Source organism: Dendrobates tinctorius, unplaced genomic scaffold, assembly GCF_039654945.1.
Source record: "Dendrobates tinctorius isolate UK_male_01 unplaced genomic scaffold, ASM3965494v1 ptg000030l, whole genome shotgun sequence".
NCBI classification, from domain to species: Eukaryota; Metazoa; Chordata; class Amphibia; order Anura; family Dendrobatidae; genus Dendrobates; species Dendrobates tinctorius.
The window spans coordinates 62,758,665-62,786,086 of NW_027361698.1; the positions used below are offsets into that span (position 1 = coordinate 62,758,665).

General features: G+C 45.9%; 1 protein-coding gene across 1 annotated transcript in view; it reads right to left on the reverse strand.

Moving 5' to 3' along the window:
- Positions 1–23,116: 23,116 nt before the first annotated feature.
- Positions 23,117–27,422, reverse strand: part of MGARP (mitochondria localized glutamic acid rich protein) — a 90,246-nt gene continuing 85,940 nt past the window's right edge. The window contains exon 8 of the mRNA XM_073572115.1: positions 23,117–25,245. The gene's annotated coding sequence lies outside the window, so the exon portion shown is untranslated. The remainder of the gene's footprint in view (positions 25,246–27,422) is intronic.

A 27,422-nucleotide genomic window follows, 5' to 3' on the forward strand; every position in this document is an offset into this window, starting at 1 on the left:
ATGTGGCATCTATTCGTCACGGCCGGGCTCTACATGAGGGGGACTGGGTGTCGTACTACAAGGAGTACTGCCCCCATGGCAACTACGCGGTAGCTGTGGTTGCTGAGCCAGAGGACCGTGAACCCCTGTAGTAAGAACTCCTAGGACACTCCCTATACCCCAGGCGCTCCACGGCTGTGGGGCCCCTCGCTGCCGGCCGCCTGGGAGTGGTTTGAACTCTCGAAATTTCGTTGCACCGTTGTGCCAAAGCATAAGGACAGTTGATGTATACGTTAATGAAAAGTTTGATATAAGAAGTTAAAGTTGTTGGTTATATTGAGCCTGGCAAAACGGGGGTGTCAAGAAGCGAGGGAGTGCATATGTCCAAGGAAGGGGGGAGAAGGAAAAAGCATGTGATGTTTATTTGTTAAATGCTGGCTTAAAGAAAATTAGCAAAAAGAAAATGAAAAAAAATATATAAAAATGGGTACTTGTGCTATTATAAAGTTGTTTAATGTATAATATGCCAAAGTAAAATGCAACAGGTCCGGGTAGGGGAAGTTCTGAGGGACCAAAGGGAGTTGTGAGATCTGAAGAGGGGTCTATGTGTGAAGAGGGTCTGGGAGACCGAGACGCCGACCATGACATGTAATTGAAAGAAAGGTACAAGAGGTGGAAGATTGAAAAGACAGCCGTCTTAGGTCAGGTCCCCGACACCACGGACACCCCTGAAGGAGAAAGATGGACGCCGGCAATGATCTGGTAGGTGTGAGGCCTCGATCATGGCGTACCAGATAGTGGAAGGTAACAGAAGGGGAGAGTAGGGGAAGGTACACGCCATAGAGAGAATATGGGTGTACCTAGCCCAGTGTGAAAGACGTTGTCATGTGGCGTGCGCGCTGGTGAGTAGTAGTGGGCTACTCAGAGCATGGTGCTCCCAGTATGGTTCGGTCCCCGCAGGTAGTGGGTTTGGCCCAACAGCTGGTCCGACAACAGAGTGTAGGTGAAGCTTCAGAACGACGAAGGCAGGGATGACGATTGTCGAGGACGACATTGGACAACGGAAGGGGGAGTGTAGGGAAGGTGACCTGACGGACGGACTAGTCAGAGTGAAGAAGGAAAGGTTTGCACATTGTAGGTAGGTGTCAGTTATTACAGTGGGTTAACAGCTAAGAAGTGTAGTGGACGTGCAGTACCTGGGTTTACCATTAGAGGGCAGGGAGGAGTGTGAGCAAAGGACTTGACATCAGCTTAGGGCTTAGGAAACCGTTGGTCATGGGGGGCGGAGTTACAGGGAACCAGGAAAGGTATATATACTGAGGGAGGGTTCCAGAAACTTCCGGTCCCCAGGGGGAGCTCAGGTGACAGGAGGACTACGACAGTCTGTGCGCTCTGAGGGGAACAAGACCAGGGGGACTGAGGAGAGAGAACGTCAGGGGGTGGTCCTGACAGGAAGAACCGCAGAAGAGACGAGACACCGGGTGTGGGACACCGTATTTGACACTACGCCTGACCAGTAAGATTGCTGTTGGTTTACGGGCCTAAGGCGGCCACAGTGACGGACCAGTCAGGAGCGTCAAACAGTGAAGAAGGGACGGTACGTGCATGTATGTCCCTAATGTAAAAGTACGGTGTGTATAACGGGCACTGGAAACGGTGGGCCGTGAAGTGAAGAGAAGTGCGGTGTACTGCGGAGACCGTCAAGTGGGCAGCAAGAGAGAATAAAACTTGGACCTGTTGCACCCAGAATCTGTCTCCATCTTGTCTTTGTTTGATCTCTGCGTGGTCAGAAGAGAGACCACCCCCCAGCCCGGCCCACGACCCTACACCTATGTTGCAGAAATGCTGCGGAATTGTCCGCAGCATTTTCGCAACTCCCCGCCGTGGGTAAAACGCATGCGGATTTCGCATGCATTTTCCCGCAAAACACAAGCGTTTTGCAAGCGTTTTTAGCTTGCAGAGTGCTAGCACTTTTCCAAGCGATTTGAAGCATCACTTGGAAAAGTGATTGACAGGTTGGTCACACTTGTCAAGCATAGTGCTTGACAAGTGTGACCAACTTTTTATTATTGATGCTACCTATGCAGCATCAGTAGTAAAAGAATGTTAAAAATAATTTTTAAAAAAACCTAAAAATAGGGATATACTTACCCTCTGTCGGCCCCCGGAGCCCTCCCAGTCCTCAGCGCTGTCGGCAACTTCCGCTCCCAGGGATGCATTGCGCGAATGACCTCTGATGGCGTAGCGGTCTCGCGACAATGCTACATCATCAGAGGTCATTCGCGCAATGCATCCCTGGGAACGGAAGTTGCCGCCAGCAATGAAGACCGGGAGGACTCCAGGGGCCGACAGAGGGTAAGTATATCCCTATAAGAGGAGAGGAGGAGGAGCGCCGAGGAGATGGCTGCTCTGGCATGAGGCTCCTGAGTTTTTTAGTTTTTTACCCCGTTTAATTGTTAAATCTCCCTTTGGTTCACTCACCATTGCGTAGCTACAGGATTCGGCAGAGCTGGGAGTAGTGTGGAGACTGCGATCAGCTGGGACCGGTGTCTTTCTGTCCTCGTGGAGCTCCGTGCCTGGATTCAGCTGGGAGAGAGTGAAGCTGCTGGCTGCCTGCCAACTTTCCTACAACTTGTACCCATTTCCAGCAAGCAGATGATCCCAGGATAGGAAACCTGGTGGAGTGTGCGGTGCTGGAGTTGTTCTGGAGATCTTGTGGTCCACGTGGAGCTGTAGGGCTACAGGATTCGGCAGAGCTGGGAGTAGTGTGGAGACTGCGACCAGCTGGGACCGGTGTCTTTCTGTCCTCGTGGAGCTACGTGCCTGGTTTCAGCTGGGAGAGAGTGAAGCTGCTGGCTGCCTGCCAACTTTCCTACAACTTGTACCCATTTCCAGCATGCAGATGATCCCGGGATAGGAAAGCTGGTGGAGTGTGCGGTGCTGGAGATGTTCTGGAGATCTTGTGGTCCAGGTGGAGCTGAAGGAGTGAGCTGGGAAGGTTTGGACTGACTGTTGGCGTGTCCCCTGATGTCCCTGTCTTGTTGCACCCATGCCCTCCCCCCCAGCAGTGCTGGGAGCACCCTTTATGGAAAGTTGTACATTTAACTCTGCTAAGTTGTGACTGTTCAGTCTTTATAGCTACAAGCTGAGTGTAATCATGGCCACTGCACTCTGTAAACCTACTCTTATGATTTCAAGGGACGATTTATTATTCTGGAATCATCCGCAATTTCTCATGGACTCCCCTTCTTGGAGCATGATTGCTAATTCAACAATTGAGTACATAAAATCCATTACTTCTGTGAAACCTGTAGAGGTGTACTGCAAGAGAGGTAGGAGAGGAGGCGTCCTGGCACGCCTTCGGAGGAGAGGGTTCAGAACAGCTCTTCCTTCACTCCACTTGGCTAATGTCCGTTCCTTATCTAACAAAATGGAGGATCTGAGCTTACTTTGTAACATGAGATCTGATATGGCCAACTCAGCTGCTCTTTGTTTTACTGAGACCTGGTTGAATGAGACCATCCCTGATTGTAGTCTGGATCTACCTGGTTTTGTTATCTACAGAGCTGACCGTGATTGTGTAGCTTCAGGTAAACAAAGGGGGGGTATGTCTCTACATCAACACTAGCTGGTGCTGTGATGTTAACATACTGGGAAAAGGTTGCTCTCCAGATCTAGAGTACCTTGCACTCAATTGTAGACCATTTTACTCTCCAAGAGAGTTTTCATCTATGGTTCTGGTTGCAGTATATATTCCCCCTCAAGCATCTGTTAAAGCTGCTATTGGTGAATTAGCTTGCAAAATATCAGAATGGGAGAAAGGATCTCCAGAAGCATTTGTGATCGTAATGGGGGACTTTAACAAAGGAAAACTCAACCTGGATCTCCCCAAATTTACTCAACATATAAACTGCTTCACGAGAGAGAACAATACGCTTGATCACTGCTATACAGTCATAAAAGGGGCCTACAGGGCAGTGAGGAGAGCAGCAGTGGGCTTTTCAGATCATTGTCTAATTCATTTAATTCCAGCCTACAGGCAAAGGTTGAAAACATCCAAACCTACAGTTTATACAAAGAAGACATGGTCTGAGGAGGCAAAATTGCAACTACAAGCAAACTTTGAATGCACGGACTGGGAGGTATTCCAGGAAACATGCTCGGGTCTGGATGAATGGGTTGATGCAGTGTCCTCATATATCTGTTTTTGTGAAGACACGTTTATTCCATCCAAATCTGTCCACTTTCGGGGAAACAACAAGCCGTGGTTTACAAATAAAGTCAGGTTGATCCGTAAGAGAAAAGAGGAGGCTTATATAGCAGGCGAATTACTGAATTCAAGAAACTTAGGAACTCACTATCTAAAGAGATCAAGTTAGCCAAACACGAGTGTGCAAAGATTCTGGAGGAAAGGTTCTCATCAAAAGATACTAGATCTGCATGGAGAGGATTAAGAGAGGTCACCAATTATAAAAGCCACCCCACTATAATGAACCCCAGCAGAAGTCTGGCAGCAGAGTTAAATGAATTCTACTGCAGATTTGAGGCAAGCTCTACACACAGTGGCTATTCATCTCTAAGCTCCTCAGTCTGTTCATATAAAGATCATTCATTGTGCAACACCCAAGTAGTGATCTCCTAGGCAGAGGTGATACGCACCCTGAAGGGACTTAAGGTCAAAAAGGCACCTGGCCCTGATGGTGTATCTCCAATGTGTCTGAAAGTATGTGCTACCCAGCTTGCCCCTATACTGACAAATATATACAATGTGTCACTGAAAGAGTGCGTTGTACCTCAGTGTTGGAAAAATTCCACAATTATCCCTGTCCCCAAGAAAGTGGGATCCTCTGAGTTGAACGACTATAGACCAGTAGCACTCACATCTGTAGCTATGAAAGTCTTCGAAAGAATTATGATGTCCCACCTGATAAAATTCACGCAGAAGCTATGGGACCTGTTTCAGTTTGCCTATAAGGAGAATCGTTCGGCAAACGACACTGTCAATCTGGCACTTAAGTACATTTTGGATCATACAGATGAACTGCACTCATATGTCCGGATTCTTTTCATGGACTTTAGCTCAGCGTTCAATACTATTGATCCGAATTTACTTCATAAGAAAATGGTAGCTCTTGGAGTCCCTCTCAACTTATGCTTGTGGATTTATAATTTCCTGACAGCCAGGATACAGAGTGTAAAAGTTGGACCATTCACTTCGGACACCTTGGTCACAAACATCGGGGCACTTCAGGGGTGTGTTTTGTCCCCGTTACTGTTTTCTCTCTATACGAATGATTGCATCTCTTCAGCAGACTCAGTAAAAATCTTGAAATTTGCCGATGATAGAATATGTGACTGGTGTAAAGCCAATAATCTTGTACTAAACACTAAAAAAACTGCTGAGATGGTTGTAGATTTTAGGAAAGATCAACATGAGATACTTCCAATCTACATCCATGACGAAGTGGTTCTTAGGGTCACAGAGACCAAATTTCTTGGTGTTATCATCTCTCATGATCTTAAATGGGGGAAAAACGTGGATGCTGTTATAAGAAAAGCACAACAGAGGATGTTCTTCCCGCGTCAGCTGAAAAAATATGGTTTGTCTAAGAATCTGCTGATCTTATTCTTTAATGCTGTCATCAGATCTGTGATTTGTTCCTCTCTGATAGTCTGGTATGGGGGAGCCACTGCGCATGACAAACTCTGCTTACAAAGGACTTTCAGAACAGCAGAGAGAATTATAGGTTCCCCCCTGCCTAAAATCCAGGATCTTTATGATAAGAGTATTCAATCCCACGCATTGAAAATTTCATCCGATCCCTCTCACCCGGGACACTCCTCATTCCAACTACTCCCTTCAGGACGTCGCGTCAGAGTCCCCAAATGCAGCACCAACCGCCATATGAACAGCTTCTATCCACTCTCTGTTCAACAATTAAATCGTCATGTGTAGACTATATACTGTATCTGTCTTGTTAGATGTTACTTGTTGTATCTGTTGTTATATATTATGTTGCCTCTTTGCCACAAAGAATTCCTTGTATATATGTAATATGTACTTGGCGATAATAAATTTGATTTGATTTGATTTGATTTTTTATTTTAATTCTATTTTTTTACAGGAATTTGGTACCCAGGGCAAGGAGGAGAGTCTCCTCTCCTCCAGACCCTGGGTACCATCCGCATATGAAGCGCTCACCTTACACATTGTGGGCATAGCCACAAGTGTAAAGTGAGCGTTTCAATGCAATCCTGTGGCAGCAGAATTGCCGCGATTCCGCAGAATTAATGGACATGCTGCCGATTTTACCGCTATGCAATTCTGCAGCAGAAAAATCCACAGCATTGGCACAGCAACTGTGGAATCCTATAGGATTGCATGGGAATGCGTTTTTTAAGCATGTCCGCAACGGTGGAAACGCTTAAAAAACGCAACGTGGGCACACAGTCCAACACTTTCGGATATATATATATATATATATATATATATATATATATTTTAGGGGAAAACAGGGTACCCATGACTTTTGTAATTTAGGCGGGAGGCGTAGGATTGTATTCCTGGGAGGATCACATATCACAGGCACAGTAGAACCCAGTATAGGCCCGTTACGGCTAAGGGAGGGAATCATATAGCCTTGGGGCAGTCTGATTCATGTATGTGAAGCTGGCACTTGGGATCTCTCAGGCTGCATAACTTGTTTTGTGAGGGTTGTGACTGTTGTGGCCCATATTGTGTTGAGAGGGAAAATTCTGTCATTCTTTGCACCAGATATAAAGAATAGTTGGTTTACTTTTATATTGTGTTCTGACTCATTCATAGCTGCGCCTTATTGCAACGACCGGTGTACCGGCCGTTACAATCACACCCCCTGCTGTGTTAAACACATATTCTGACAGTACACTTGCCGCAGAGCAGGCCAGCACCTTTAAGGCATAAAGGACAAGTTCAGAACATGTGTCCTATTTGGGGACCCAGAAGCTAAATAGGGCAGACTCTTCACTCATTATGTGGAGACGTATGGCCACTGTGATAAAAACACTCCGGGATCGCCTTTGCTGGGGTCAAAAGTCACGTGTGTTCAGCATGAAACTCAGGCGCACAGCCGGGGTCCGGGTATAACTGACACTGGGTCAGGCTTATTAAAGGTGAAAGCAATGCATAAAGAAAAAAAACATAAAACAAATCCTCGCCTGTCCGGCACTAACTAAACAAAGTACAACCTAACTACCAACTGGCGGGCATCTCCCGTCCAGCCAAACCACAGTTGCAGTGGGCACTGCTTTCACTCACGTGTGTCTCTCATACAGACAGGCTCTCTGTGTTCCCAGGCTGAGACACTCACACAACCACCTGGCATCCTTTTATATCCGCCCTCCCATTATTCATTAGAAACCAGGTGAGATACTGACCAGACTAAGCCACATAGGAAAGGTATCTGGGCGAGATATACCTGCCCTCATCCACTATTACCACATTATTCTCACACCACATACTCTTCCACCATGTTGTTAAAACGCTGTCTCTTGCTAATATGGACCATATCAGATGGTGGTGCTGGATGTTGTAGCGTGCTGAGGAAGGTTTTCCACATTTCAGCCAGGCAAAGTAAACCCTCTCTTCTGAGAGGGTACTGGGGTCTGAGCTGCACTCTTCCTCCAACTTGTGGTTCCACTGAGTCCCCGCTATCAGGTGGGGACGCTGTCAGTTGTGTGTCTATCAGCGTATGGTTGTATTCCCACATTGTCCGATCATGCTCCAGTAACGGAAGTAAGGATAGCACTTTGTTCCCATTGCTGATTACTGGGTGGCCACCCTGCTGGATCAAGGACAATCTGTTGCGCAGGCACTGCAGCATTTATTCACTCATGGCTGCCTGGTTGCCCAGATGCAACAACATGCAGGGCTGGCATTAGGGGCAGGCAGACCAGACAGCTGCCTTGGAAAGCAGTGATGGAGGAGAAAGCGTCAGATGACCCTTGCGCTCTCATCACTTCCCCTCTGCTTGTGGCTCAGCAGTTGCGCGATGACGTCACTTTATCATGCGCCACACTGTGCCAGCAGTGGAGCTAATGAAAAGTGCTGCTGAAGCCAGAGCAGCGGGGGAACGGGGAGAAGTAAGTGTTGTGTGTGTGTCTACATTAATGTGTGTGTATTACTGCTGGACTATGTGTCTGCATTATACTGTGTGTGCATGGAGGCTGCACTATACTGTGTGTGTGTGGGGGCTGCACTATACTGTGCATTGGGGGCTGCTTTATACTGTGGGGGGCTGCACTATTCTGTGTGTGGGGGGACTGCATTATACTGTGTGTACGTGGGGGCTGCATTATACTGTGTGTGGCTGCATTATTACATGTTTGTGCAGGGCAGGGATGACCCACTTGGAAAAGTAGTGGCAGCTGGGAGCCACGTACTGTAAGACATCAGTTTAAGAAGATTTATTCCTCGCTTCCGGCTCTAACCGCACAGCATGCACACCACCTGTGTCTTTTTGTCAGCACATTGCCTAAAGAAATGCCAGGACAGGGAGTTCCTTTGAGCTGGCTTTGGTGTGCTCAGGTCGTCGGCGCAATGGGCAGTAAAGCAGCCAACATACTGGCTAAAGGCTGGCCGCTATGCTTTTGCACCCTGCTGCCTCTTTTTCTGTGCAGCTGGACCAGTGGGACCACCTCCTCTTCCTCCAAACTGCCCACGTCACTCGGTTAGCTTTGACTCCAAGTGGGGTCTAGTCCCTCATCATCCCCGTATCATCTTCCATCACTCCCCCTCTGCTTGTGGCTCAGCAGGTGCGCGGTGACATCACTTTATTGTGCGCCACTCTGTGCCAGCAGTGGAGCTAAAGAAAAGTGCTGCTGAAGCCAGAGCAGTGGGGGAACGGGGAGAGGTAAGTGTTGTGTCTGTGTGTCTTTATGTCTTTATAAATGTGTGTGTGTGTATTACTGCTGGACTATGTGTCTGCATTATACTGTGTGTGCGTGGGGGGGGATGCATTATACGGTGAGTGGGGGAGGGCTGCATTATACTGTGTGTGGCTGCATTATTACATGTTTGGGCAGGGCAGGGATGACCCACCTGGAAAAGTAGTGGCAGCTGGGAGCCACGTACTGTGAGACAGCCACCGCCATCAGTTTAAGAACTTCCTTGCTTCCGGCTCTAACGGCGCAGCATGCACACCACCTGTGTCTTTTTGTCAGCACATTGCCTAAAGAAATGCCAGGACAGGGAGCTCCTTTGAGCTGGCTTTGTGTGCTCAGTTCGTCGGCGCAATGGACAGTATAGCAGCCAACGTACTGGCTAGGGGCTGGCCGCTATGCTTTTGCACCCTGCTGCCTCTTTTACTGTAACACAAACAAAAAGCACAGAATGACAAATGTGCAGAAATACCTTGCAGTAAGACATATGACAGTAGTCAGCAAGTGCTGATAAAAGGTAACAACAAATACAGGGTATTGAGTCGATACGTTTTTTTGCAAAAAAATGTATGCCAAGCTGCTCCACCTCGTCAAGGTAACCCGTATTGAAGCATTCCCTATCTAATGTATTTAAAACCTGAACATATGAACAGTGTCTAAATGAGCAGGATTAAGACAGGCGCTTTCTAGTATGGGCACATGGTGTAAGACAGCTCCTTATGTGCATGTCACACAAGAAAGGGGTGGGGTCTCTCAAATCATGCATAAGCACGAAAAAAAACTGGATTAAAAACACATGTGACATGCACAAATGTGAACAAGTCTGTTGGACAATGTTTCTCCAGCCATGGCCCCTTTGGGCTCAGCAGCCCACTCTGTGACATGTATATTATTCTGTCTAGGCAACTCACGCAGTAGGAGAGAGCTGACACTTGTATTTTTATCCTTGGCCAGACAACACGCTTTCTGCTCTGCAGCCAACGTTCAGAGTCCACAAGAGGGAGACATAGCTAACACAATGTAAGAGACTTTCTGAGTGTATTTGCTTCTCCCTCTTCCTCATTTTTGTTTGCTTCCTGTAACGTTCGATTCCAGGATTGTGGCCCCACTGTGCCATAAACCAGACTCCCCTGTAGGGGCGTGACTAAGTAGCTCTACCTTGGTATTCACTGGAGCCTCTAGTGGTGAGGTCAGGCTTGTGCGGCAGGTAGCTGCCAGGTACTACTCCAAGGCGGTGTCTGGCTGTAGCAGCTGATCCCACTGGGGGACGGAACACTAATGGCAGGTGCGGGCAAGTACAGACGGGAACAACTGGTACAACTGCGCAACAAAATTTCAGGGAAGTTCTTGTCCCCTGAGAAGCGGACGGCACGGTGGCTCAGTGGATGGCACTGCAGTCTTGCAGCGCTGGAGTCCTGGGTTTGAATCCCACCAAGGACAACATCTGCAAGGAGTTTGTATGTTCTCCCCGTGTTTGTGTGGGTTTCCTCCGGGTACTCCGGTTTCCTCCCACATTCCGAAGACATACAGATAGGGAATTTAGATTGTGAGCCCCATCGTGGACAGTGATGATAATGTGTGCAAACAGTAGAGCGCTGTGGAATATGTTAGCGCTATATAAAGATTATTATTATTAATTTTATTGTATCTTATAGAATTTGATAAGCTGAACACTAATATGTGCTCCAAAAGTCTGTATCACGTAAGGTTTTTAAGAAACAACAGTTTATAGTCTACATTATGACGTCCGAGACACTACATACATGTGCATTGATGTCACTAGCTATTATGTCCCATGAATGAGACATTTTACAGACCGTCTTGTACATTTTACATGCTGTATTGCAGTCTCTCATATTGTTTTATTGTTGCTATGTGTTCCTGTGTTTGGCATAGCTGAAATCCTCCCTTTCCATCAAGTTTGTTACTTCTGTCTCCCTCTTCTGGGTGTGATGTCACTTCCTTCTTCTTCCCCCTGTGTCTCATTCTCCATCTTGGCTTCAATAGAGGCACATGTGCTTTCAGCCTGTCTGAAGAAAGTCTTTTTTTTACCTGCTGCTGTTTGTATGCATTCAACAAGAATTCTTAAAGAAATCAAAGTCTCTTCTGGATTCTTCATAACATGTGTGCCAGCAGCTGAGTTAAGCTATCTGTGACCGTCGCCAATTGTAAGTAAGTTGAAGAGATCCAGCATCTCACAGAGCCATATTTGCAGCCACAGGCCCCGGGGACAGAAAACTAGCAAAAGCAGTTGTTGAAAAGAGTTTTGCAGACGACTTTCATTTATACTCTGTGTCAGATGCTTCTCAAATAAGATGCCAGCAATAGTCAGCCAGCATTGACGTACTCCACTTTCCCTGGTACCTTTTCTCCATCAGCGCAATGTCTTGGTGAAATCTTTCACCGTGTTCATCGCTAACGGCACCAAGATTGGCTGGAAAAAAGTTCAAGTGAGAATGTAGAAAATGCATTTTTAGTGACATATTGCATTTCATCAAATGATATGCTGTGAGCATGTTGTCCACAAGTTTTTCAAAGTTCGATGCCCTGCTGTTGCCAAAGAAGTAGAAGGTCACATCTTTAGAGGCTGTCCATGCTAATTGTTCAGCACCTTGCAAAAGACCATCAAAGATACTGTCATTCATTATATCTCTGATCTGTGGGCCAATAAAATACCTTCCTTAATCTTTGCATAACTTATTCTTGGAAATTTCTGTTGCAAGTAAGAAGAGGCTTCCAATTCTTTGTTCATTGCTTTGATAAAATTCTTCATAAGCCCAAGTTTAATATGCAAAGTTTGGAGAAATATCTTTGCTGCATCAACGAGAGTATTATGTTTAGCATTCTTCTGTCCAGCAACCAGGTTTTCGCGGAGTGGCCAGTGCTTTCTGAAATAGTGCATTTCTCATGCACAACTGTCCCACTCACAAATAAAACAACAATACTTGGTATATCCAAGCTGCAGTACAAGAAGTGCAACAACTTATAGATCACCACATATGTTCAAGTTATAATTTCTATAATTAATGTGGGTCAGCAGTAACTCCATATTCTCATATATTTCTTTCATGTGTATGGCATGTCCAATAGGTATAGGATATTCCTGTTGTGTAGTAAAATAGCCTTCAGACTTAAAACTGACGAGTCAATGAACAGTCGCCATTCCTTCGGGTCATGTTCGCATCCAAGAGCACCAAACAACCCCAAGACTTCGTTGCAAAAGATAAACTGTCAACATGGTTGGAAAATTGATTAAGGTCTTCTTGATGACTGCGAAAAACAGAAACTTTTACTCCTGGCAATAAGAGAATCCATTCTTGTAGCCTTGATCCCAATAATTCTGCCAACCTCTTTGACAATTTCAAATCTCTGACCAAGTCACTCAGATCAGCTTGACTGAACAGATGTGAATTAGATGTAGAAGGCTCAAAGTCTGGGTCTGCAGCAGTTTTATTTTCCACTGACATTGTTAATTGTTAGTTCATCTTCGTCATCCTCCATTGTCCATACTTTGGGCGGCTTTGGAACAGAAAGACTTTCAACGTGTGGCACTGGTCTTATGGCTGAAGGAAGATTAGGATATTCTATTGATTTCTTGTTCTTTGCTGAATATCCTGTTATATTTGTAAGGCAGAAGAAGCAATCTGTTACATGATATCTCTGCTCTTTCCATATCTTTGGGACAGCAATTGTCATTGAAGATCGTGATCCATTCAGCCATGCTCTAAGTATGTCAGTATTGTCTATTGATTCCTCCCCTGCACAGGAGATGTGGTATGCTCCGTACACGGTCAGCTGAACGATTCACTGCGCCTGCGCGGAATTCACATAGTAAGTGCTTGCATATGTGTAGATCAGCGATTTATGTTATTTCAGTGGAAAATTCAGAATATTCTGCTTCAGAAAAAAAAGTTCATATATGAGTTTTTAGAATTATCCAGAATATTATATTTCGTATCATTTCTCAAAAACCTTACGTGATAGGAAAAATCTGAAGTCATTTCTGAAATCAGCATGAAAAAATCTATCAGCAACACTCAAAATTGTTCGAGGGACAAAGCCTTGGTAACAAAGTGTACTTTGGCTGGCACTCTGGCAGGCAGGTGGGCACGGCTGGCACTCTGGCAGGCAGGCTGGCACTCTGGCAGGCAGGTACAGGTAGGATAAGGGAACAGGTAGGAACCAGTTCCGACTGGAGGCACCGGAACCGTAGGACACAGGACGGAAGCAGAGCAGAACCGCAAGGTGCGGAACGGGAGTGGAACAGAGCCGCAGAGAGCAGAGCCGCAGGGTGCAGAGCGAAGAGCAGAGAAGAAGGATGCAGAGCAGAGCCGCAGTGTGCAGAGCGGAGAGAAGAGCAGAACTGCAGCATGCGGAGTGAAAAGCAGAGCAGAAGTATGCGGAGCGAAAAGCAGAGAAGGCTGTGGAGTGAAGAGCAGAGCAGCAGGATGCAGAGCGAAGAGCAGAGCCGCAGCGTTCGGAGCGAAAAGAGCAAAGCAGAGCAGAAGGAGTAGACACAAGGCTACACACAGCTGAGTAGGGAAGGAAAGAGACAGGGACACGAACAGGCACAAGAAACTGACTTAGTACAGACAAGGACAGACACGGGAATAAGTACAGGACAAAGGAAACAGGCCTAGGCATGCAGCCCCCAGGGAGGCAGAACACAAGACACACAGAGCACAGAAACGGATCTGGGTATGCAGCTCCCAGAGAAGCGGTACACAAGACACACAGAGCTCAGAAATGGGTCTGGGTATGCAGCCCCCAGAGAGGCAGAAAACAGGACAGGACCTGGTAACTCAGCAGCAAAGTAAAGACTGACAGAGTTTGTTGCTCAGGCATCTACACATACCGCCCTGCCGCCCTACACATACAGCCAGAAAGTATGCAGCAAGCAAGGATATAAGGCCCACAGCACGGAGCAGGCAGAGGGCAGAACTCACAGCATGGCCCGGAGAGGTAAGTAAGATGGTGTATCTGCTTGATGGGAGATAGAAAGCCATGCAGTGATGCCGGCAGGGATGTTACACTTCCTTCTTCCTCTCAATTCTCTTCACTTGGACCTGATATGATAAGTGCACTGAAATCCACTTGGAGCGTTGAGTGGGGCTTGTGCCGAAATATTGTAAATGATAAATAACAATGGAATTGCTACATTGTTATAGAATGTGGTCCACGCAAACCAAGGCTGTGGTGGGGAAAGTGAGCAGAAATTTTGGGCAACATTACATGGCCTGTAACCTACTTAAACTGTCTCTGCAATATCAATAGCTAGTCAGAGGATTAATGATGAATTTGGCCCAGTTAATGAGGACCAGAACATGGCTCAGAATTTTAATGCAACATTCACCTTTGACACTACTAATTAGTTTTTCCCACAAAGACAATCAGAAATGTCATTTGGGGCTACACACAGGCTTTGTGTACTGTGGCCAGGGCCGAGCTGTGACAGCAAAGCAGTACTGCCACACAAACCCCACCAGCCCACATACTGATCAGTGAATTTTACTTAGTAATGTCCCTCAACATTCTCTTAAAGGAGTTATCTGAAGAGCTACATGTGAATGGTGTCGAGGTACGTAAGATCAACCACAGCTCCATTTACATGGCACTCTTTAAAGCTACATTTCACATGATTGCTGTGGTTCTGACCTCTGGGACCCCCACAAACGGAAAGTCATCTCCTATCCATAAGAAAGGGGTTCACTTCCAAACTTAGGATAACCCATTTATACAGGTTTTCAGGATTTATTTTTATTTGCCCATAGGAATGTGGAAAATAATAAACCAATAATGGCAATCCAGATTGTCCTGGCTCATCCAATTAGTCCATATGCACTGGACTTTCAATCAGTGGCAGCCTCAAGACCCCTTCTTTTACTGACCATATAAATAAGATATTTATTTGTAGACCTTTGGCAGATCTAATTAAATTGGGTGAGATCTGCGGAAAATCTGACATATGTGGTTATCATGTAAGGAGGTGGCTGGGGACCCTCCTCTTAGGAAATAGTATAGGAACATAGGGGAATTAGAGTAGAAGGGGCATCATAGAAAATAGAGTAGGATAGATATGAGTGCTAGTTAGGTATAGGCAGCAAGGGGTTATTCAGTGGGGAGGAGTTAGAGTAGAGCCGAGCATAGGTGTTATGAATGGGTCACCGAGGAGGAAAAAAGCAACACACGCTAAGTCTCAGAAAACCAGAGAGGTTGGTAACTATGCAGACTGCAGAGTCCAGATCTTAACACACAACTAGAAGCAGTCGTGGAGCGTGCCTACGGTGGTCCTGGATGCCTTGTCACAACCGGAGAGCTAAATAAGCCTAAAGTAAGAAAAGAGGAAAACTAACTCTCCAGAGCAGACCCCAAAGGAAAGACAGCCCCCCACATGTATTGACGGTGAAGCAAGATGAAAACACAAAGGCAGAAAAATAGGCTGAGCAAACGATGGGGCCAAACTAACTTGAAAGGACAGGAAAGGAAAGATACTGTCTGCAATCTGCCAAAAAACCCTACCAAAAATAATGTCCATCGCTTCTGATAACAAAATTAACCCTGAAGTCACTAGACTTCTCCCACTATATCAGCACTCTGGAATTTTCTGAGAAAGAGCAAAAAGAGGCCAATCTAATAAAGGACAAGAAGACAAATTGGCAAATACAGATAAATAAGAGTGAAAATTCAGCACAGCCCACCCGGGCTGGCTGACCACACAAAAACTGAGTTGACCAACAAGAGCAAGTGTGAACATTAGCAAAAAACAAACTTAACTTGAGATGACTGGAGCAGAGCTGAAGTCCAAGACTTGAGAAACAGACTGAATCACTAGCAACTGGATAGGGCATTGGCTGTTTTATATCCAGTCTGATACTCCAGAGATCCAATCACTATCCTCCTCGTCAGGTGGCAGACCATAACCAATTAAACTAACCTCACTACCTCCTGTCACTACCAGAGGGAGAACGGAAGGAGAACTCCCAGCTGGTGGAGCAGAAAATGAGCTCATAACACATAGGGATATAGTCAGGACACTTCCTGATTAGACAGCAGAAGCCCGGGCAGGCTTGCCCACTCGGTGCAAGGTGTGAGCAGCAGATGGATGGCCGTGGGGATAAAGCTGCTATGGCAGTAAGGGGCCCCAGGCGAAAGAATAGTGCAGTTGGGCACCAGCTCAACAGGACCATCCTCAAGAAGGAATCGGGGTCAAGGACCGGGGTGGGAGCAGCTGAGATGCATTCCCGGCACCTTTCCCAATTGGAACTGGACGAGGGGCTGACAGGAAGCTGGTGATGCTGAAGGCACGGATGGGACACAGACTGTCCAAAGATACGGCAGAGATTGCCGGGAGAAGGGAGACATAGCTGCTAGGAAGGATAGAGGCTGCCTGGATGGCAGGGAAAGATAAGAAGATGTCTCTGTGTTTAACCTGTGCTGCCAGTGTGATGAATGCCATGCTGAATAGTAAAGTTAACTATTGGAAAATAACTGTGACTCTGAGATGTTTTATGGAACCTGGAAACATGGAGCCGGAGTGATAGTGTGAAGGTGAGAATGGCTAATGAAATCAATTATTAACCTTACATAAGTTAGTTCAGATTTGGTGGGACAAGATGGTTTCTACATCCTGTTGACTATGCCCTTGAATCCTTGGAATGTGAAGTAGATACACTGAATACTGAAGACTATATATGGAATGGAGTTAGCATGGACATATCACAGACTCACTCCATTGCCGCAGTTGTGCGACGCCCTTTTCCTGTCTGTTACATGATCTTCTGTTCTATTAAAATTCTGTTCTGTGCCAGCTCCTGCCGAGAAAATAGCACGCATCTGATTTCTGTATCCGATGTCCCTCTTCTAAGCATGCACTGGGTTCATATTTATTAGGTCAGGGACAGACAATCGCTGAGATCTCACCTTAAGAGATCACCCCCACAACAGAACCTGAGAGGATACCGACGGTAAGCGTGAGTGCAGACGGACAATGTATTTTATCTATGGGGCGCCAGGGTGTGGGAACAGTACAACCCTGCTAGGAACGGAGGAACGCACTAAATAAAAATAATAATAAAGTGCGTTCGCCGCTCGGGGTCCACCGTGCTGTAGGTGACATAACCGCTGCTAAGTGGTGGCAGGAGCAATATGGCAGAAATGCCCACAGGGTTAAACTTCACCCAGGTGCGCAGAGCAATCTCAGTTAACTCACAGAGAGGCCAAAAAGTACAAACACAAATGGCTGAGCCTGTTGTAGTCACAGTACTCAGTAAAAAATGCACACACAGTATAAGGTCACAGGAGTAGCCCAAGACGGCGGCACTACATCCATCTAGACCTACCGTGTGCGCGGCGTTGCAACTGCGAACGCAAAGGAGGCTGCTACTACAGCGCGACGTGGACACTGCCGCTAAACGACAAAGACAAGGCGCAAGCGCAATGTCGGACGCTAGCAGCTGTGGATGTTGCAGCAGATGAGCACTGGCGCTGATTCTAACTCAGTCCCTATCCACATGCGTAATATCAGAGGGAAGGGGTTTCAAATGAGTCAGTCACCAGAATCATGCATCTGTCCTCATACACACAGCAGCAAGTAAGCCTATACTAGCGCATGGCGGAACAGTCATGCGCGCCTTTTATAGCAGCCGGGACCTTCTGCACGCTTCCAGATCTCTGAGATGGACCAATGAGAACTGGAGCGGGACCTGAGCACATGACTCACGATCTCCAATGGGAGATCGTCCCATGAGCATGCCCAGTAAGAGGACAGAAGGACTTAGCCTCAGGAGAGATTTACTGCAAGGCAATCTCCTCTGCAATCTCCTCTGCAGTGGATAAATAGGAGGAGAGTGCAGAATGTGAGGATCTGGATCCCTGCTGAGTAAACGCAGAAATCCGACTCCTAACACAACCCGTTGCCATGACTACCACCCTGGCCGCCTTACACTGATACAGCAGATGGTATTAAAAAAAAGTCAATGGTGTGATAAATTAAATAAATAAAGCTGTATATGGCCAGCATTAGACTTTAATAAACTTATAGGATGTTATCCATCTGTCCCGAATTATTGCTTTTCTTCACTCATCCCGGTCCGCTAATCTCTGTGGTGCTCCATGTCGGGCTTTGTTGATGGCCCAGCGTGCTCCCATGTGATCAGCTTCCAGGTCTTATATAAGGCTCACCAAGACCCACACCAGTGTCTTGGTATTAAGAATTCAGAGTTGCTAAACTTTAGCTTGCGCTACACACCTTGTGTAATGCTAATTGCAGTCGCCCCTGCATGGTTCCTCTTCCCCCTCCATGCAGGGACACAGACATACTCAACGCCCCAACACCCCAACATGCTCCCTGTATTCAGCTGTGTGAGGGCCGCAGTTCACAACAGCACGTCTAGTGCACCCACACTCCCCTATGGGGCAGTGCACGCACATAGTGAAATGCCCCCATTCAGTGGCTGGAAGGCATTTAGTATTAGTGTGCACCTGCAAGATGGCTTCCAGCCAGTAACTGTGAGGCCTCTTGTTTAAAAGACACACTCCCTAATAGGGAGGTTCCATGCAACACAGTAAATCATTAGTGAGTGAGGTCCCCTGGTCCTGTTGTGGCCTGTGTCCTGAACCCATAGTCGCTGGTCCTTGTGCGGTCAGTGCCTGAATCTCATCCCCCACTCTGAGTGCAGCCAGTCCCTGAAACAGTATCCGAGACCTGTGTGTCTGAACATGGGGCTATCCAAGTACCCTGTATATCTGGACTACTACAACCAGTCTCCTTGTCAGTCCTGTCTGAGTCTCTCTGACAGTAACAGTTCTACCCGTGCATCCTGAACATATTAGTCTGAATGGAGCCCGAGTCCATGTCAGTATCCGTTCTACAGAAAATCCAGAACTTAGTAGTCTAAATGGAGTCATAGTCCTAGCTATGTCTGCATATCTGACTTTGGGGTCAGCAGCTGCAGTCCTGGGGACTGCCTAGGAGTGGTACCTGGCAGCTACCTGCAGCCAAGTTTGACTCCACCATCAGGCGCTCCAGTGAACACCTGGTAGCCTCTTATGTACGACCCTTCTAGGTAAGCCCAGCCCTGTGGCACAGTGGGTTCACTAAAACACGTGCGTCACCTGCATACGTAACACCTTGACTTTTCCTGCTTGTCTGCGGTTTTCTGATTTCTTCCACCTGCCTGCGGTTTCCTATGCTTTGCTTGCCTGCAGCCTCCTAGATCTTCTATCTGCCTGCGGTCTCCTGGATGTCTTCTACCTGACTGTGGTTTCCGTCATCCCACCTGCGTGCGATTTCCTGGACATATTTTGCCTGCCTGGGGTTTCCTCTATTCCATCTACCTGTACTTCCAATAAGAAGAAAGTGGATAGGCACATTCACATTCCGTCCCGTGCAAAACAATCCTTTGGAGCAAGTACAGGATGACCTGTTGAAGCGCAATGTAAGCGCGTAATGATCATTGTCTGTACTTGCTCCATGGTTTTATCTGCCTGCTGTTGGTAACTTGATGCCACAATAAAGGATTATTTTGCAAGGGACGGACTGTGCCTATCCACTTTCTTCTCTATGGATATACAGACTATTTTCCTTGGAAGTGGCACCCGTGTTCCCTGATGTGTGTGCAGCTTCATTAACCGAGGCCATACAGCTGTGCCTTTGTCCTGCTTTTTCTCTTCTATGGTATGCCATCTACCTGTACTGTATGTGGTCTTCTGTCCCTTGGCTGTCCTTGTCCCATGTGCTCACCCATCTGATGCAAAGACGCCTGTGTGCCCACCACCCTGACCTTGGGCTTGGATGATGCTCATCACCTTTTGAGTCTAACATAGTAGGGCCATCGGAAAGGTATATTCTCTTAATCTTTTTCTTTTTTTTTGAGTGGCATGAATTTGGTGCCTTCCATAGAGATCAGAGCTCACCCTTTTTAGAATGTATGCTGAACAATAAGGAAACAACAAAAAGTTACAAAAAAAATCATCCCATGCAGATAAATAGATAAAGAGGCATTTATTTTCCAGTTTGAGTTTCATACTGGTTTGGTAGAGAAAATGTTGTAAAATATACAGAAGATAGTGTAACATATAGCACAAACACTGAACCATCCTACAGCTTCTATCCAGGGTGTGTATATCTGTAGTGCTCACATAGAATCGTAACACGGAATGATGTGCAGTGTGGTGAGGTAGGAGACTGTACGTTGCCATTCACAGTGGGTTAGGGTCATAAATACTATTGCTTGGTGCACTGGGGACACTGTCAGTGAAAGAGGTTTGCAGCATAAGGCTACTTTCACACTTGCGTTTTTTTGCGCTGCGCACCGTGCGCAGTGCAAACGCACATAAAAATGCATCATGCGTTTGTGTGCGTTTTTTTGCGGGTTTGGGTGCGTTTTTTAAAAAACGCATGCGTTTTTTGCGCATACGTGCGCATTACCATGCGCACGTATACGCACCCATAGACTATAATGGGTGTTTGGCTGTAAAAAAAACGTATTGCGTGCGCATGCGTTTTTGGGGGGCAAGTTGGACGCACAAAAAATGCAACAGGATGCTTTTTGTGCGCCCGAGTGAACACAACAAAAAAACGCATGCGCATACAAACACGTACAAACGCATGTGTATGCGCACCTATGCGCACCCATGTAAAATATAGGGAAAAAAACGCATGTGTTTTTTTGCGCTAAAAAACTGCGCAAAAAAACGCAAGTGTGAAACCAGCCAATTCCAGTATACAAATCCCATTAAATAGACTCAATTGCATTTATTCTTACATTGATGAACAGGCATTCAACTAAAATTCTGACAGATAACGGGCTTGTCACTAGTACCTTAAGAGAAAAATGAGTAAAATGTAATAAGATGTATTCTACATCTTTATACTTATAAATCATTAAGAGTTTAAGTTGCTTAGTCTCTGTGCTAAAGAAACATGTCGTCATTGAAGATCTTGTTTACTAAATAAACTGGATTTCCCTTAATTCAACATTGTGGACATTTGGTCATTTTTGGTAAATTCTCCTCCATTTTTCCACTAATCGTGGATCCACCATGCCTTATTGCCTTGCCCAACAGTACTGGGAACTTGAACCTGTCAGCTCTTGAAATCAATTAAATTCTGGTTAGATATGGCATAGATTTCTTAGATTTCTCCACAAACAATGAGTCTTGTAGAAATAGAACAAATTGTGTGAAGCATGTTGTATGTAATATAATTGATTAATGATCTTAAACGTCTTATATTTGTTCCTTATTTCTGTGTATATACAGTATATATATAATATATATATAACTTTATATGTACATGTATGTGTTTTTTTATGTACACACACACATATATATATATATATATATATATATATATATATATATATATATATATAAATAACTTACATCCCGATGGCAAAAAAATCCATCCACAACCACAAAGTGATTGCCAATCAGTGCTTAAAAGGGATTTTCTGCTTACGACTTCCTTCGGGCCATAGGCTTGCGGATATTGAAAATAACAAGTGCAGTAATACTCCCCTTCCAAGTGTAGAGATGCTTTTCTGCCACTAGTTTTTGTTGACAGGCTGCAGGGTGACAACATGACTACTGCGTATGTGACTGCTGCGATTAATCATTAAACTCAGCTGCTCGGCCAATGTAGACGACACTAGCCGGTGAGGTGCGCTGTAATCTACACATCACCTTTGGAGACTGTCAACAAAGACTGGTGGCACAGAGCCATCTTTAGACCTGAAGAGGACAAGTATTTCTGTATTTGTTATTTTCAACAGTCCCAGCCAATGGGCTGAAAATAGTTGAAAGAGGAAAATCCATTTAACTTACTGTCACACTCTCAGCGAATCTTGCCACAATATTTCTATCTGCATTATGACATCCCGGCTACAGCCAGTGGTTGACGTGCACTGATACACATCTATGTGTTTCTTCACACTACCGTCGCAGATGCTTCAAACAGCAGGCAAAGGATTGCAGATATTAAATGGTGTGTGAAAACCTGTTTGAAGAGGTGTCCTCAAGTTATTACAATACTTTAGCTAATTACACAGCATGAAAATAAACAAGTTTGCAATTGACTTGCTTTTTCTCTATAATGTCATTCTCGTGCTGTGAGAGATTTTATCTTGCATGGTGTACAGCTGGTTTCCATGAAGCTCTAGTGCTTGCCGAGCCCCTGGCGAGCATGCAACATTAGTTACATTCCATAAGAGGGGTTAACGCCTAACATGCCAGCCATTTCTCTCCAGCTATTGATTAGCTGCTCACCTCCCTCTCAGCTCCTGACAAGCTGCTTTTTCAAATCTTGCAATTTTGGGGTGGTCTGATCACAGCTGTAACTAAGGGCTCCGTTACACTCATCAATGTCCCAGCGATCCCACCAACGATCCGACGTGGATGGGATCGCTGGGACATAGATAGCTGATCGCTGGTGAGTTGTCACATAGACAGACCCACCAGCGATCAGGACCAGCGAGCAAGCTAGTTTCCAATGTAAACAGCCGGTATCTAAGACCCGCACGGCTGTTAGATACCCGCTGTTTACATAGGAAACCAGCTTGCAGCATCGCTGATCGTTTCTCTCCCGCTGCCACACGCAGCGATGCGCGCTGGCCAGTGGGAGACCAACGATCAAACAACAGCCCAGGACGTTCGAGCGCGATCAGCGATACCCGGCGGGGGGGCCGGTCGCTGATACATGTCACACACAGTGATTTCGCTGGCGAGATCGCTGTGGCGTCACAAAATCAGCGTTCCTTTGCTCTATCTCTCTGTGTAAATAAAGTGATAGCAGTGTACATTGCAGGTCAAACCATTGATAGCTGAATGTGTTAAGGCCCCGTCACACTAAACGATATCCCTGCGATCCCACCAACGATCCGACATGATAGGATCGCTGGGACATCGTTAGACTGATCGCTGGTGAGCTGTCACATAGACAGCCCCAGCGATCAGGACCAGCGACACTGGACGCTGGTTTCTAATGTAAACGTCGGGTATCCAGGAGCCGTGCGGCTCCTGGATACCCGCTGTTTACCTTGGAAACCGGCGTACACGCTGGTTTCTAAGGTAAACATCGGGTATTTAGGAGCCGCGCAACTCCTGGATACCCAACGTTTACCTTGGAAACCAGCGTGTACGCCGGTTTCCAAGGTAAACAGCGGGTATCCAGGAGCCGTGGCTCCTGGATACCCGACGTTTACATTAGCAACCAGCGTCCAGCGCCGCTGATCGCTGGTCTCTCGCTGCCACACAGCGATGCACGCGATCGAAAAACGGCCCAGGCCGCTCGAGCATGATCAGTGATAACCGGCGGGGGGGGGCGGTCGCTGATCCCCGTCACACACAGCAATCTCGCTGATGGGGCCTTTAGAGCAGAACTTGTGCTGGGATTTATAGTTTCACCAATACTACCAGAACTATCACTCAAAGATGAGTGCCCACCATACCAACCAGAAAGTAAGCAGCTCTGAGCTGCTCAAGAGACAAGTTGACTATAACCCTTTAAGGTTACGTCCATATTAACAGAGATTCCCTTTTCCCTTAAAGACTACAATAGAGACTTTATGATCTGATTCTGTCAGGTTTCCTTTTTTCTTATGAGGCAGAATAGCACAGAACGCTCCAGAAAAGAATGAATGGAAATGTGAACAGAACCTAACATGAGGCAATGAACTCATTAGGCATTTGTCACCAGGCAATGATTATTGCATAATGGATTTCAGCAGGGTCGCCTTGTGTACTATTTAAGGTGCTTTCACGCTGTGTTTTGGTACCTGTTCACTGGTAGCATTGGGGCTTCTTGTCTGAAACTCCCCCCACAAAACGGGATTCGGGCATATGCGCTGACGGGGCCATAGACTATAATGGTGCCGACACAGCAAGTCTACTCTGATACTCAGAGGCAGTCTACAATGTCTGAGTGTCCATCTCCGGTAGGCGTACATGCCCGAAATTAATGCATGACAGAGCTTAAGTTTATTCTGTTGGCAACATTATAGTCTATGGCCTTGTCAGTGCATACGTCTGAATTAAGTTTTTTGGAGGCGGGTGGGGGGTTCGGATGTAAACACCGATGGGACAAACAAATGGGTGCCAAAACGCAGTGTGAAAACACCCTTACAATCAACACTTAGGTATGAGCCACATCTTTTGTTTGCTTTTTCAGATTGTCAAGCAATAGCAGCATGTTTTAGAGCTGGTAGGATTCACTTCAAGTTTCTCTGAGTCTAAAGGTCCCGTTACATTTAGCGATGCACCAGCGATCCCGACAACGATACAACCCAGTCAGGATCGCTGGTCCATCACTAAATGGTCGCTAGTGAGATGCCAAACAGGCAGATCTCATAGCGATGCAGCAGCGGTCGGGGGTCGTCACTTACCTGTCACACGCAGCAAGGGTGATGTCTTCCACCCGCGTCCATGGAGTCACTCGCCGGCGCCAGCAGGAAGCCGACGACGAGAAATGGCCCAGGCCGATCTCGCGCGATCAGCGATATCCAGCAGGGGGGCCGGTCGCAGGTACGTGTCACATGTAGCGAGATCGCTACCGATATCGCTGTTGCGTCACAAAATCGGTGATGCTTTAGCGATATCGCTATGTGTGAAGGGGGCTTTAGGCTTTATTCACACACGTGTCTCACAGTCCATAATTCACAGACCAGCCATGTGTCTCCCAATCCAAAATCAATAGACTACAAGGCTGTCAAGTTGGGATCAGGAGAACCACGGCCAGTCCAAATGGTGCTTACTTAGACCGCAGCATATGGATGTGAGAATCCGGCTCCAAACTCCTAAATAGGCTATGCTATGTTTGGTGCTGTGTGGTCCGTCCTGTAGCCAGAATCCCCTATTATAGGGCAGAGTCACTGCCAGCAGATCAATTTGTAATATCCCTAGATAAATGCACATGGCTCATTTGGAGCCACTTTGCTGTATAACAGATTCACGTGTTATACTCAAAGTAAACTTGACTTTATGAAATGTGCATATCTGACTAATGACAGGAGTCATACATGAAAACCAGCACATACCAAAAATGTCCAAACCAGACATCATAGAATCAGATTTCATAAATCTCCGCCATATGTTCTGTCCCAGCTTGAAATCCTGACTTTCCCACTGATAATATACATATCTGGCCAGCTCGCAAGGAGTCATAAACACAGATAAATCTTCCATTAGGACATGGTATAAATGAACGGTAATGCGTTGCAGAATAGCAGGTGAGCACTGTTTGGCGGTTCCATTAGCAGAAGCAGGATCTCTGGGATCTGGGATTAGTATAATGTCAAGAGTTCTAATGCTTGTGTAGGAAGATATGAGACTCGTCTGATGATCATTCAATGCCTGCAGAAAAGAGAAAGATTTTAGAACAAAGCATGGAGCATTTTTAATATGTGACAGAATAAAAGCAGTAAAGGTTTAAGAGCAGTTTTCAGGTACTTTAAGATTGTTGACCTATCCTTAGGATTAGAATACTACTGCAATGAGTAAAAGAAAATAACATGGTTGAGAAACACAGCCAGCTCACCGACCAAACCCGCAGGTGCACGGAACGCTGTCTTCATGGGACGTGATTTGTGCAATAGAAGAAAAGGTGAACGTTCCAGCTACTTTAAAATCTTGATACTTTATTAATCCATATCAGGAAAATAGGTGAGGTAATTCTCCAGTACCAGTGTGAATATGAGGGGTTAAAGCGACGCGTTTCGGTCTGCAACCAGATCTTTCTCAAAGCTTAATGCCTACTGACAATGCAGGCATTATGTAATGTGCAGGAACCAATCAGAAAAAATGTGCAGTCAGCTGACAATTCCAGGTGCCAAATATTGTGAAGCCTGCACACAATATATTCCTAAGCAATTCACACATTAGAATAATAAACAAACATGAAATGAGAATAAAAAACACATTGCTTTGAGATAAAAAAAAAACCTAATGACTAAAAGCATGACTATTGCTTTAAGGGCTCATACTCACTAGCGAGAAATATGGACGAGTGCAATCCGATAAAAAAAAATCGGATTCCACTCGGACCAATGTTATTCAATAGGTGACATCTCATTTTCGAGTTTTTTCTCAGCCAAAATCGGACTGAGAAAAAAATCGCAGCATGCTGCGTATTGCTGTGATTCTCGCCAATGTAAGTCAATAGGTGCGAGAAAAAAATCGAACAGCACTCGCACCATGCGTATGCCGTCCGATTGACGGCATACACCTGGTGTCCTTTGAAAAGCCGGCAATTCATGTGCGGCTACTGTAAAATCACACTCAACAGCTCACAAAACATTACATATATACACATAGAATACATATATACAGTATATAATATCTATATCTAATATATACATACATAATATATATATAATATATGTAATATATATACATATCCTGATACGGATTTAAAAAGTTTCAAGATGTTAAAGGAGCTGGAACGTTCACCTTTTCTTCTATTATACTACTGCAATATCCTGCACATGAGGTAAGTGACATACAGTAGGTTATCAGGAGAACTACACTACATTTCTATTCTGAGGTATTTGCTAATATTATTAATTATTATTATTAGTTATTATTCTAGCACCATTTATTCCATGGCGCTTTACATGTGAGGAGGGGTATACATAATAAATACAAGTACAGTAATCGTAAACAATACAAGTCACGTCTGGTACAGGAGGAGAGAGGATCCTGGCCGCGAGGGCTCACAATCTACAAGGGATTGGTGAGGATAGAGCTGGTCGTGGAGCGGTTTGGTGAACCGGTGGTTACTGCAAGTTGTAGGCTTGTCGGAAGAGGTAGGTCTTCAGGTTCTTTTTGAAGGTTTCCATGGTAGGCAAGAGTCTGATACGTTGGGGTAGAGATTTCCAGAGTAGGGGAGAAGCACGGGAGAAATCTTGCATGCGATTATGGGAAGAGGAGATAATAGGGGAGTAGAGAAGAGGATCTTGTGAGGATCGGAGGTTGTGTGCAGGTAAGTGGCGGGAGACGAGGTCACAGATGTACAGAGGACACAGGTTGTGGATGGCTATTTATCTCATGGTTAGGGTTCTGAATTGGAGTCTTTGGATTATAGGGAGCCAGTGCAGGGATTGACAGAGGGGAGAGGCCGAGGAACAGCGGGCGGACAGGTGAATTAGTCGGGCAGCAGAGTTTAGAATAGATTGGAGGGGTGCGAGAGTGTTAGAGGGGAAGCCACAGAGCAGGAGGTTGCAGTAGTCAAGGCGGGAGATGATGAGGGCATGGACAAGGGGGTTTTTGCAGATTCTTGGTTGAGGAATGTACTGATCCGTGAAATATTTTTGAGTTGAAGTTGGCAGGAAGTGGAAAGGGCTCATATATGTGGCTTGAAAGATCAGTGTCAAGGATAACCCCGAGGCAGCGAGCTTGTGAGACTGGGGAGAGTGGACAGCTGCTTACTTTAATGGATAGGTCTGTTGGGGGGGTCGTGTGAGATGGGGAAAAGATGATGAATTTTGTTTTGTCCAAATTAAGTTTTAGAAATCTAGCGGAGAAGAAGGATG